This window comes from Xenopus tropicalis, chromosome 2 (assembly GCF_000004195.4).
Source record: "Xenopus tropicalis strain Nigerian chromosome 2, UCB_Xtro_10.0, whole genome shotgun sequence".
Lineage (NCBI taxonomy): Eukaryota > Metazoa > Chordata > Amphibia > Anura > Pipidae > Xenopus > Xenopus tropicalis.
Window position 1 is genome coordinate 146,683,249 of NC_030678.2, and position 12,606 is coordinate 146,695,854.

At 41.9% G+C, this 12,606-nt stretch overlaps 1 protein-coding gene across 1 annotated transcript in view; it reads left to right on the plus strand.

Annotated features, from left to right (window-relative positions):
• The first annotated feature begins 3,130 nt into the window (after positions 1-3,130).
• Positions 3,131-12,606, plus strand: part of atf7 (activating transcription factor 7) — a 56,209-nt gene continuing 46,733 nt past the window's right edge. Inside the window, 1 exon segment of the mRNA NM_001045752.1 lies at positions 3,131-3,212. The gene's annotated coding sequence lies outside the window, so the exon portion shown is untranslated.

Consider the following 12,606-nt stretch of genomic DNA (forward strand, 5'->3'; position numbering starts at 1 on the left):
CTGACCAAAAGCTAATGTGAGATTCACTGCTGGCGTAGAAATGAACCCCCCAACTACCTCTTGTGGTTCCCACTGACTTCCAGGAATATTAATCAAAAGTGCTTTTTTTCACCCTAAAGTGTTAAGTATTCATGCATGCACTTACGTGAGCGGTTCTCAATCCATTTGTGTTAGCTTAAATGAGTTTTTGTTAGTTTTATAGAGAGAAAAGCAGTGGGTACTGACATCCCAGGCACATTATATCCAGTCAAATGCAGTCTGTATTTACAAAAGCAGCACATTATATGCAGTGAGGAGCAGTGGGTACTGATGGCAGATATTCAGGACCTGGCACTATAACATTGCCACTGATACACAACATTATTTTGTTTCCCAGCTATGCAGTCTCATGAGGGCTCCACTGTAACCAACTAAAAATGAACAAAACAGTGCCAAATGTAAAAAAAAGTAAGTGTAAAAACAACAACAAATATAGAAAAGCCCAATTAGCTTTTTCAGAGGATTGATTTAATTTCAGCAAGTGACTCAGCCTTTAGAACATACACAGTATAGTATATATATATATATATATAGTACCTGTGGGAGTGGGATGAAATCTGCAGCAAATGTTCAGAGTTGGTGAGGTTCTCAGATAAAAGTTACAGCCTGCAGATTCTTCTTACCAGTCTACCGTCCCTGCCTACATCTGTGCCGATTGGTTAACTTTACTGTCTGTCAAGAGAGCTGTGCTCTGATAGGAGAAGCTACAAGAAGAAAGATCCAATCAGAGCACAGCTGATTACAGCAGAACCGGAGCTTACAGGAAGGAAGAATGCAAAAAGATTTCCCGAAGTTTAAGGTTCCAGACCAGTGCAGAAACGGAGTGAGTTTTTTTTTTTTTTTTAAGGTGCCAAGCAGGTTTGGGGAGCCTTAGCCTTCCCTAGCCTTACTGTAGTAGTAGTCTGACTTTTTCAATTCAGATCCCCACTGAGGTGTGACCATTAGTATGGAACCCCATTAGTTCATAACAAGGTTATAAATACAGAAAAACATTGGTTTGTCAGTCATTCAGCTACAGATCCAGGGCTAAGTTATTTTCAAACTGGACATTCAGATGTATCAACTTGCAAGAGCTGCACCCCATCTCTGGAATTCTCTCTCAATCTTTCTGCCTTCAAAAGATCTCTAAAAACCATTTATTTAGAGAACCCATCCTCATTTACTTTAGAATAAATTCAGTGCACTGCTAAATGCAATTCCCTGTGCAACATCTTTCACTTAAAGGAGAAGGAAAGTTAAAAACTAAGTAAGCTTTATCAGAAAGGTCTTTGTAAATACAGCCATAAGCATTCACATAAACGCTGCACTGACTTCTCTGAAAAAAAGATTAGTTGTGTCTGTAATTCCTGTGCCAGAGACACGCAGCTTTTTACTCTCTGCTCTTTCCTGCTCCCCCTCCCTCAAGAATGCTAAGAACTCCCTCCCCCCCTTAGGAATGTGGATCTGAGCCAATCAGCAGGAAGCTGACTCATAGCCTTACTAACAGAGCATGTACACTTGGGGGCACATTTACTAACCCACGAACGGGCCGAATGCGTCCGATTTTTGCGTAAAAACGCGAGTTTTTCGTAGCCATTACGAAAGTTGCGCAAAGTCGCGATTTTTTCGTAGCGTTACAACTTGCGCGAAACGTTGCGCCTTTTAAGTTTTAACACTACGAAAAAATCGCGACTTTGCTTAACTTTCGTAAAGACGCCGAAAAACTCGCGTTTTTACGCAAAAATCGTAAAGACGCCGAAAAACTTGCGTTTTTACGCAAAAATCGTAAAGACGCCGGAAAAATCGCGTTTTTACGCAAAAATCGTAAAGACGCCGAAAAAATCGCAAAAAATACGAAAAATTCGCAAAATGTTCGTTTCCAATCGAAATTTTTCCAATTCGGATTCGAAATCGTGTCTTAGTAAATCAGCCCCTTGGTCTGCATGTCTGTGCAGGAGTGAGGCATTGCAGGAACTTTCCTTACACCCACTTATTGTACAGCGCTGCGGAATAGGTTGGCGCTTTATAAATAAATGTTAATAATAATAATACACAGCTCAGTGTTTTTTCTTCCTGTTTGGCTTCAGATCTTCTGAACAGGTGAAATATGGGGAGACTTAAGGGCACTACTGAGACAACTGCAGGTATGCCTGCAGCTTGAGATTAACTCAGGGGCGGGCCAACCCGACCGGGCGCCATAGGCAACCCGGTCGGCCAACTCCGCCCACCTCCCCCCCCCCCGCGATTAGATCGGTCATTGCCTCCGCCGCTAATGACAAGCGGCGGAGGCAATGACAAAGTAGCATTAGGGGTAGGCAGGAGAGGCCCCTCAATCGTTGCGCCCTAGGCAGCTGCCTCTTCTGCCTACCCCTAGTTCCGGCCCTGGATTAACTCTTTACTAGCCTTTCCTTCTCCTTTAACTCTGATTTTGCCCATTCCCCACACCTTGGGGCAGATTTATCAAAATGTGACTTTAGAGTTTAATACATAAAAACTCACCCATGTTCTATTAATTCCTATGGGATTTTAAGAAGCAAATGTATCTTTTAGTAAACTCTTACTTTAACCCATTGATAAATACACTCCTAAAAATCCCATAGAAATAAATGGAACATGGGTGAGTTTTTAAGTATTAAGAGCTAAACTTACATTTTAATAAATCTGCCCCTTGTATCTCAACCCCTTCTACTTACAGATTGGAAACTCTTTTGTATAGGTTATTGACGTCCGTACAAACCCATTTATTGTAAAACTCATCTTACTGCTTTTAAAACACCAAACCTATCACAGCAGACAGCGTCACTGCCCTGCGTACATACATACGCGCTATATATATTGCACTATATCACCTGCAGAGTTCGCTACATTCCTATTCAGCCAGACATTCCAGTCAGAGCAAGCCGCGCCTTCCATAGATTATACCCAGTGCAATTCAGCCCTCCGAGCAATAGGATTTTTTGAAACCCCTCCCACCAAACTTCAAGCCCTGAATTCTCCTCAGGGCTGTGACAGTCAGCTGGCAGTGCTGCGCGTCACTAGGGGAGCGGGGGCCCCGCCCAGGATTTTCTCGCGATAGTTGGGGCTCAGGGCGCTAGCGCGCTGCTGACGGTTGCTGGCGGAGGTGTGAGGCACTGGGACACAGACACAAGGCAACACCGAACTTTCACAACGGCGAGGAACTCCGGAAGCACAAAGTACGTCACATATAACGAATGTAGGACGCGCCGTAATCTGTTTCGTTTCCGCCCGCCCCTAATACCCTAGAGAGCTGAAGAGGGCCCGAAAAGGGGAGCCCGCCCACTCTTAGAGGAAGAGATGTAAGGGCCAATAGGGAGTAAAGATCGGTAGAGTGAGCGCAGTCAGAGCCAATGGTGTTGTGTTAGGAGGCGGGATTAAGCGAGGGCCTGCGACAGACAGACTGTACCCACCCGAGGATGTGTAGTCTGAGTTCCTAGTCTGAGTGCCTGATGTTTTACTTTGGCCGACTTTTATACTCGCCGTAATACACACCTTGCTGTGACTGAGCCCTGCAGCTGGTGACAGGGAGTTACTATTACTCCTGAGAGAGAATTAAACTTTTAGTATTTGATCTACTTAGTGTTTATAGTGTACTTTGTATTGGGGTGTGCAGTCTGCGCTTGCCCCCGGCCCCTTCCACCCACGCATCACTTGTGACCTACATTGTGGCTGCAACATGTTGCCTGGAGATAGGCACACTGGAATTACTAATTATTACAAAAAATCTTGACAAACAAGATATTAAAAATGTGCTTAAAATGGGGCCATTAATAACTTACTAAAAGTTCATTTTGACTGGTACTTGTGTTGCAAACTTGGCTGGCAGCTCTCAAGTGTTGGCTTTAACCTGTCTGTAGCCTTGGGGTGTGAAGTTCTACCAACTACCATCCAAATCCACCTGTTAGTCTCCCATCAATGCTCAGTCATCTCTTCTGGCTAGGAAGTAGATCTGTGTGGTCAAGTAAAGTCCCAACTTCATAGTTGGGATGCTGGGATCTGCTTTAACAGCCCTCAGCAATAGAAATGCTAACTTTTTTATCCTTACAATATTTGGTATGGACATGCAAGTAGATGTTGAAAAAAAGCACTGTCAGATATTCTTGTCTAAACAGCAGCACTCAGTTCTTCTGTACTATAACCTGCTGTCTGTGTAGCACGAACATCTCAAGTCTGCCCCTGCAATGACTAGCAACCTTTTGTGTTTGGATCATTGGTGATATTTTTGGTAGTCGTAGGAAAGGAACAGGGTATTTGTCAAAGAGACATGGGAAAGTTCTGCTAGGTTAGAGGATCCTGACACATTCATATTCATGACTGGGGATGTCCGTGTTACCCAAAGGTGGAAGAGTGTATGACTTTCTAAAATATCACCCTCATCTCAGCAGTACTTTTAGTCGTCAGCATCCCAAAAGCATTATTAAGCTAGCTTCCAGTCTATAAGTCCCTGCAGACTGGGTCATTGCGAGACCCTACAAATGTTAGCAGTCCTACATCATCATGCCACCCCAAAACCCTGGTGTACTGATATACTATTGTATGTAGGGTGTGGGATGCTGATGTTAATGTTGGGCTTGGAGGTGTGTAAGTGAGAGAGAACATTCTCCATGACAGCAGGAAGTTGGACACTTCAGAAATCTACCATAAATGTCGAAGATGACAGATTGTGTCAGAGGTGCTATTTCATACTGCAAAGAAAACATGTAAATGGCTATTGAAAGCAATTAGAGACCTTGAATCTCTTGAAGTCAGTGATCTCCAACCAGTGGCTCATGAGCAACATGTTGCTCACAAGCCCCTTGGATGTTGCTCCCAGTGGCCTCAAAGCAGGTGCTTATTTTTGAAGTTCTGGTTAGGAGGCAAGTTTTGATTGCATAATAACCCAGTGTAATGCCAAGTAGAGCCCTCTGTAGGACGCAAGTCTACATAGGGGCTATTAAATAGGCAATTATAGCTCTTATTGCAGCGGTCCCAACCAGTGGCTCGTGAGCACCATAAGCAGGTGCTTATTTTTGAATTCTTGCCTTGGAGGCAAGTTTTGGAGGCATAAAGACCATGTGTACTAACAAACAAAACCTCCTGTAGGCTGCCAGTCCATATAGGGGCTACCACTACACAGCCCTTTCTTGGTACCCCAGGAACTTTTTTTCTCCCCATTTGTGTTGTTCCCCAACTCTTTTTACATTTGAATGTGGCTCTTGGGTAAAAAAGGTTAGGGATCCTTGTCTTAATGGCTCCTCCAGAAACTTTCATGCTTGTGTTGCTCTCCAACACTTTTTCTATTTGAATGTTGCTCACGGGTAAAAAAGGCTGGGGAGAAAGCGGTGGAAGACATTCAGACTGCTTATAATAAGCCAGTGTTGGCACAGACCAAGATTAAAGGAGTCATAGGATAAACAAATAACCTCTAATCTTGTGGGCAGTTATGAATAATATATGGTGCTAGTTTCACATTGGTCTAAAACTTAATACTGTCTGGTAAAATATCCCCTTTATTGGAGCTCCATATAGATCCTTTTAGGTCCCTGTCTGTGTTTCAGATGAGGGGTGGGTATGTCCTAACAGTCTGTGCCAGAAGCACTGTAGGAGGGGGAATAGCCAATCACAGCCCTGCAGTCACGCAAAGCAAAGACAGTCTTCAGTTCCCTATCAGGTCAGCCCAGCTGCTGGTTGGTTCCTATCCTACAGTGCAGTGTGCTGCGTGCTGTCGGCCCCACTGCACAGCCAAGGAAAGGAGGCAGCAGGAAGTGGGACTAGTGGGGTTTTTGGAGAAATTCTCAATAAGTCAGCCGGAAACTCTACATTTTAAAGAACATTCCTTTTACATTTAGAGGAGTACAGTTCATTGGCACAGTACTGTTTTTCACGCAATATGTACCCTTTAAGTGCCAGGTTAAGTTAATTGAACAACTATATCATTGCAGTAAACCCATCAGTGGATTTTTTTTGTGGGAAGCATGTGCAAAGAAACAGGAAATATTTTCTAGAAACTGTAAGGTATGTGGCACTAAACAAATACTGAATTGTGTGTGCATGCAACTTTGGTGCCCTCCACAACTAGAGCCCGGCTTAGAATACATCTTTGTTGGGTAATTTCTTTTTATCAATAAAATGTGTTTATTACATTACCTTTTAGAGAAAAAACAAAGTTAAGTATATAAAAGGTGTGTCTTTTTTTTACACTTATGCATGTTGGCATTCTATGCAAATGTGTTAAGAAGAGACTCCTAAAATATATCTGTAGAACGGGGACATGTACCAATGTGTGAGCAAATACAGTGGTGTAATATAGGGGTATACATATATACATTAGATGTATAAATATTGGTCGATACAGGAGGTAAAGAAGATCTACTTATTAGAGCTTACAATTTAAAAGGAAAGATTTTCTGAGGCACAAAGCCTGTGAGCCTGGGCAAGATCAGCAGTCAGACCAGTGAGAGATGTGGCATTGAGTATTGCATGTATGGGGTGGCAGTGGCATACAGTTTGAATGATATATTGGGAGAAAATCTTATCAAAGTTGTGGAGTCAGAGTTAATTTTGTGTACCTGGATTTATGAACTGACTCCACAGCCCTAAGGGCTCTGGCACACGGGGGAGATTAGTCGCCCGCAACAAAACTCCCTGTTCGCGGGCGACTAATCTCCCCGAGTTGCCTACCCCTGCCATCCCACCGGCGAACATGTAAGTCGGCGGCGGGATGGCAGACGTGGGGGCGCGATTTCGCGCAAATCGCCGAAAAAGACTCGCGAGTCTTTTTCGGCGATTTCCTGAAATCGCCCCGCCGCGTGTGCCATCCCGCCGGCGGGATGGCGGGTCATGGCAACTCGGGGAGATTAGTCGCCCGCGAACAGGGAGTTTTGTCGCGGGCGACTAATCTCCCCCGTGTGCCAGAGCCCTAAGTCTGATGGGAGGGATTTCCAGAGACACAGCTCTATCAAGTCTTAAATGCAGGTATGTGAAGAGGTAATTAGTGAAGTGTTGAGGAGTAGGTCATTAGAACACCATAACCATCTGTTTGTTGTGTACTTAGAGATAAGTTTGATAGAGTAAAGCAGAGTGTCTGTGTCTCCTCCCATGGCCTGATTTGCATATGCAAATTAGAATTCTGATTTTGTTCAGGACATGGCCAAATCTTTCACAAAGGATTCAGAGTTTGGCCAAATCCCAAAAAAGTGGACTGGGCGCATTCCTAATAGAATTTTCTAAGAGACTGGGAAAGGTTAAATCAATGGCCTGGGGTGGTCTGCAGCCGCAATATTTTTGTACGTCCTAGGTGGTCTTTGCATGGATTTAGGATGGATCTTTTAACATTATAGAAGTTCTATCAAGTCTTTGTGTGCTGCACATATGCCCTCCCCAGTGCAGCTTAAAGATTACCATGAAGAAAGATGAAAAAGATGGTGAACCTCCTGTGCCAAGTTCCCCAGGCCAATGCCTTTTTTCATTAGAGTTACACTGGCCAGGGCAAGGTGGCCATACACTGCCAGATTTAAGCTGCCAATTTGGGTACTTTATACAGATTTGCCAGCTTGTCTGCCCATGTATGGGAACCCTGACAGGACTGCCTGGAAAATTTCTGGCCAAATATCGGCCAGATGTCGTTTGGGTCGGGGACTGCATAACTGAGATTTTGGCCTGAAGGCAAAACAGTCTGATTACTCCAATATCGCCCACCGTAGGTGGGCATATGAAGGAAAAGATCTGCTTGTTTGGCAAACCTCCCTAAACTAGTGATTCTTAGGGGCCACCTTAACACATTTGTACTCCCTAGTGGTTTATCCTTATCCTATTTTGTTTTCCCCAAACTCTTTACTTGCCATAGATGGCAAGTTCTGAGTTTTTTAAATGTATTACATTTTCTACTGTCCGTAATGACTTGTTTTTGCCAGTAAAAATGGTTCATTTTGTGTACATATACATATGAATTAAAAAAAAAAAAAGTCTTATTTTAACATAGCAAGACATATTTATCCATTTTGAATTCACCAGAATGTTTATATTGCCCAACAATATGTTATTTTCTTTCAGGGGAGGGTGTGGAAGAGCTCAGCTTGGACATGTCCCCCCAACCCGCATGTGATGTGCTGAGGTCGGCCCGCCCTGCAGGTATCGGGCCGTCCCGCACATCACTAACAGCTACATCTGCTTTCTGTCTTCTTGTTGACAAGCAGGTGCTGCTGGGCCTTGCGTAGCTTTGGTGGACTTTTGACAATATTTTGGTACTGAAAACTTTTAGTAATACAGGTATAGGACCCATTATCCAGAATGCTCGGGACCAAGGGTATTCCGGATAAGGGGTCTTTCCGTAATTTGGATCTCAATACCTTAAGTCTGCTAAAAAAATCAATAAAACATTAATTAAACCCAATAGGATTGTTTTGCATTCAATAAGGATTAATTATATCTTAGTTGGAATCAATTACAAGGTTCTGTTTTATTTCTACATAGAAAAAGGAAATCAGTTTTAAAATTCTGAATTATTTGATTAAAATGGAGTCTATGGGAGACGGGCATTCCGTAATTCGGAGCTTTCTGGATAAAGGGTTTCCGGATAAGGGGTCCGATACCTGTACTAACATTCCTATAAATTTTTATAGGAACATGTCAGTATTGCTTAAAGGAATACTGTAATGGGAAAACATGTATTTTCAAAACACATCCCCCTCCCAGCAGCTGATCTTTAGAACAATAGAAAGGGAGCAAGATAGCAGCTCCCAGTAGATATCAGAATAGCACTCAATAGTAAGAGATTGAATCTGGCTTGTAACTCCTCCGGTTAAAGGAACAGTAACACTAAAAAATGAAAGAGGTTTAAAGTAATAAAAATATAATGCACTGTTGCCCTGCACTGGTAAAGCTGGTGTGTTTGCTACAGTAACACTACTATAATTTATATAATAAGCTGCTGTGTAGCCACGGGGGCAGCCATTCAAGCTGGAAAAAAGGAGAAAAGGCACAGGTTACATAGCAGATAACAGATAAGCTCTGTAGAATACAATAGTGTTTTATCTGTTATCTGCTATGTGCCTGTGCCTTTTCTCCTTTGAATGGCTGCCTCCATGGCTACATAGCAGCTTATTTATATAAATTATAGTAGACTTTCTGAAGTAAACACACAACTTTTACCAGTGCAGGGCAGCAGCACGTTATATTTTAGTTACTTTTATACACTTTCATTTTTTGGTGTTACTGTTCCTTTAAGGTCCCCATACACGGGCCGATAGTAGTAGCTTATCGGGCCATGTAGGGGCAGAAACGAGGGGCCTGCCTGACCGATATCAATCGAGCAGGTTAGAAAATTCAGTCGGATCGGGAACCGCATCGGCTCGTTGCCACCCACATAATCCGATCGTTTGGCCCCAGGGCCAAACGATTGAATTATTATTTTTTTTACCTAAACGCTCCCCGATATCGCCCACCCGTAGGTGGGGATATCGGGTGAAGATCCTCTCGCTTGGTGACATCACCAAGCAAGCGGATCTGATTGTGTATGGGGACCTTTAGGGTGAACACTTGAACACTTTAGGGTGAACACTTGATTAGTAGCCGCAACTTATACAGTAACCTATGGCAGGAAAGTCGCTTCCACCGAAATTTTTTTTAAAAAAAAATCATGACGACGAATTCCCCATGTGTCCTAGGCCTTACTTCGGAGTAGGAGAAATAACATTTTAAATGGTAGAGTGAATTATTTGCTATGTAAACAGTGTAATTTAGAAATAAAAAATATACAATAAAAATGACAGAATCCCTTTAAATACTCTTTAGACTGGGGGGGGGAGGGGGGTCTAAAATAGTGGCACCTGTGTCCCCCCCTTCCCAGTGTATTAACCTTTTCTTGTCCTTACACTTGTGTAAAAACTATAAATATAGAATATCCACATACTTAAACTAAATGTGGTATACAAGTACAGCTGCTGTGCTGTCCATTTTTGTAAAGGCCCCAGACACTAACGCACAGTGTGAGCAATAAGCCTTTATTAAACTGAAAAATCCTGTGCTCTTTTGAATACATCTGCAGGCCAGGTGTTAGTCATGTTATTACTCTTTATTTATATAGTATCAGCATTGCGGATGGATCACTCTTCATTTTGATGTTTAGCGCCCTTTGTCCCAACATTTTTCCATTAATGTAAAATGTGCAATGTGAGCACATGCAAACGTGTGTTTTTTCTATGTTATGTAGCACTTTAAAGAGAATGTATACTAGCCAGTGTCAGACTGGCCCACCAGGCTACCAGAAAGCTTCCGGTGGGCCCAGTAACGAGTAGGTCCTTACAACCTTATGGCTTATTTGCCTATACCATGGACAATTCTCAATTCTGAATCGGAACAAAGAGAAAATGTGGATTGGCCGTAGTATGTTAGACTAGAATAAAGAAGTTTAGTATAGAGAGGAGGAAAAATAGTGTGTAGATTTGGTCTGTGGTATGAGGTTTGTGTATAAAAGTAATTACAATATAATGTACTGCTGCCCTGCACTGGCACACAACGGTGTTTGCTTCAGAAAGACTACTGTAGTTTATAAAATATATTAGCCAAGGGGGCAGCCATTCGAAGGAGAACAGGCACATAGCAGATAACCAATAAAACACTACTGTACTCTACAGAGATTGTTATTTGCTATGTAACCTGTGCCTTTTCTCCTTTTTTCCAGCTTGAATGGCTGCCCCCATGACTACACAGCAGCTTATTTATATAAACTATAGTAGTGTTGCTGTTGCAAACACACAAGTTTTACAGTGCAGGGCAGCAGTACATTATATTTTAATTACTTTAAAAAAGTGTAAATTTTTTTGGTGTTACTGTTCAGATGGGTCCCTGCAAGGCAGTTCAATATTAATGCTAACCTATGTGCCAGTAGAGATGTCAGTCAAGTAGTACAGGTATAGGACCCGTTATCCAGAATGCTCGGGACCAAGGGTATTCCGGATGGGGGGTCTTTCCGTAATTTGGATCTCTATACCTTGTCTACTTAAAAATCAATAAAACATTAATTAAACCCAATAGGATTGTTTTGCATCCAATAAGGATTATTTATATCTTAGTTAGGATCAATTACAAGGTACTGTTTTATTACTACATAAAAAAGGAAATCAGTTTCAAAATTCTAAATTATTTGATTAAAATGGAGTCTATGGGAAACAGCTTTCCGTAATTTGGAGCTTTCTGGATAACTGGTTTCCGGATAAGGGATCCCATACCTGTACCCACGGTGTCAGCAGAGGACCTTTATTGCACCATCCATCAGTGCTACCCACTGTGCCATACCTGAGTTTTTTAGGAGTGATGGCAGTTATGTACATCTCCACACATATTTACTGACATGGGGAGGTGGGAGAAGGAAGTTTATTGAGAGTAAGGGGCCGTGGGCTCAACAGTGGGATTTTCCTCTGCAATTCATAGTAACATTGTACAGCTTGTAGACATATATCTATCAATATCAAGTTGGGGGTTTTAGTGAAAGATGCATGTAGTAGAGTGAGAGAGAGTTCTGTGTCTGATAATACCGTCTTCCGAATGTTTTTGGGTAAAAGTAAGTGGTGTAATTGTGGAAAAATGCTATTTTCACTTTGTATGCTTGATTTTAAAAGTCTCTTTGGTGAATGTTTTTGTCCTTGTAACAGCAACTGTTAACAGCCCTCAAAACTATAATGTGGGTGTTGTCCCAGATTTTCAGAGTAACATTCAACTATATCAAATGCTTCCAACATGTTTTAGTGCAGCCGTGGCATTTATTTTGAAAAGGAATTGCTGTTTCCTCTGTAAGAAAATTGTTGAAAGACTGTACTTTTGTGTGGAACTGAAATCTGGATTTCATTTGAGCCAGTCCAAAAGCAACCAGTTTTGGTAGAACACAAAAGAAAATGCCTGAAAGGTTTCCACCAGCATTTTTATCTGATGGTTTCCAACACCTACAATAAGGAGTTCCTAGCCAACATGTTAAGGTGGGTTACCATTGCTCCTTTAACAGTTACATTGCTTGCTGCAAAAGCAGCGGTGATCAGAAAGAGATGCATAATTCTAAGCTAATGTGTGGGTAGTAGAATTGACTCCATTCATTAAATAAAAACATTTATACATAAATGTAATCTATTAAGTTATGATTGGATGCCAGGCGCTAAACCAATAACAGAGGAGGGAGGATTCAGTTATAAACTCTGACGCAGAGCGGGAGGAGAGAAAAAATGTGCTTTAAGAGGGTAAACACATAATTAAATATTGTAGTAAAGTTTTAATAGATTATATTTAGAAAATTATTTTATTCAATCAGTGAAATTTTAATAGTCAAAAAAAATGTCATGATAATTTCCTCCTTTAGAAACTCTGCTTAGAATGTGCAGACCATGTACAATTATAGAAACTGCCGTAGCCTAGCGTCTTGCAGTGCTTTTAAACTTTCCATGTACAAGTGGGGGATCTATTTTGTGGAATGCTTGAGAAATGGAGTCCTTCTGTAATTTGGGGACTTGTCATCCTATGAAAAAATTCCAAATCCTCTTCTGTTGTATTAATTGAGCAAAACAATTATGCAAATTTATAAAACCTTGTTTTCTCCAGTCTTTT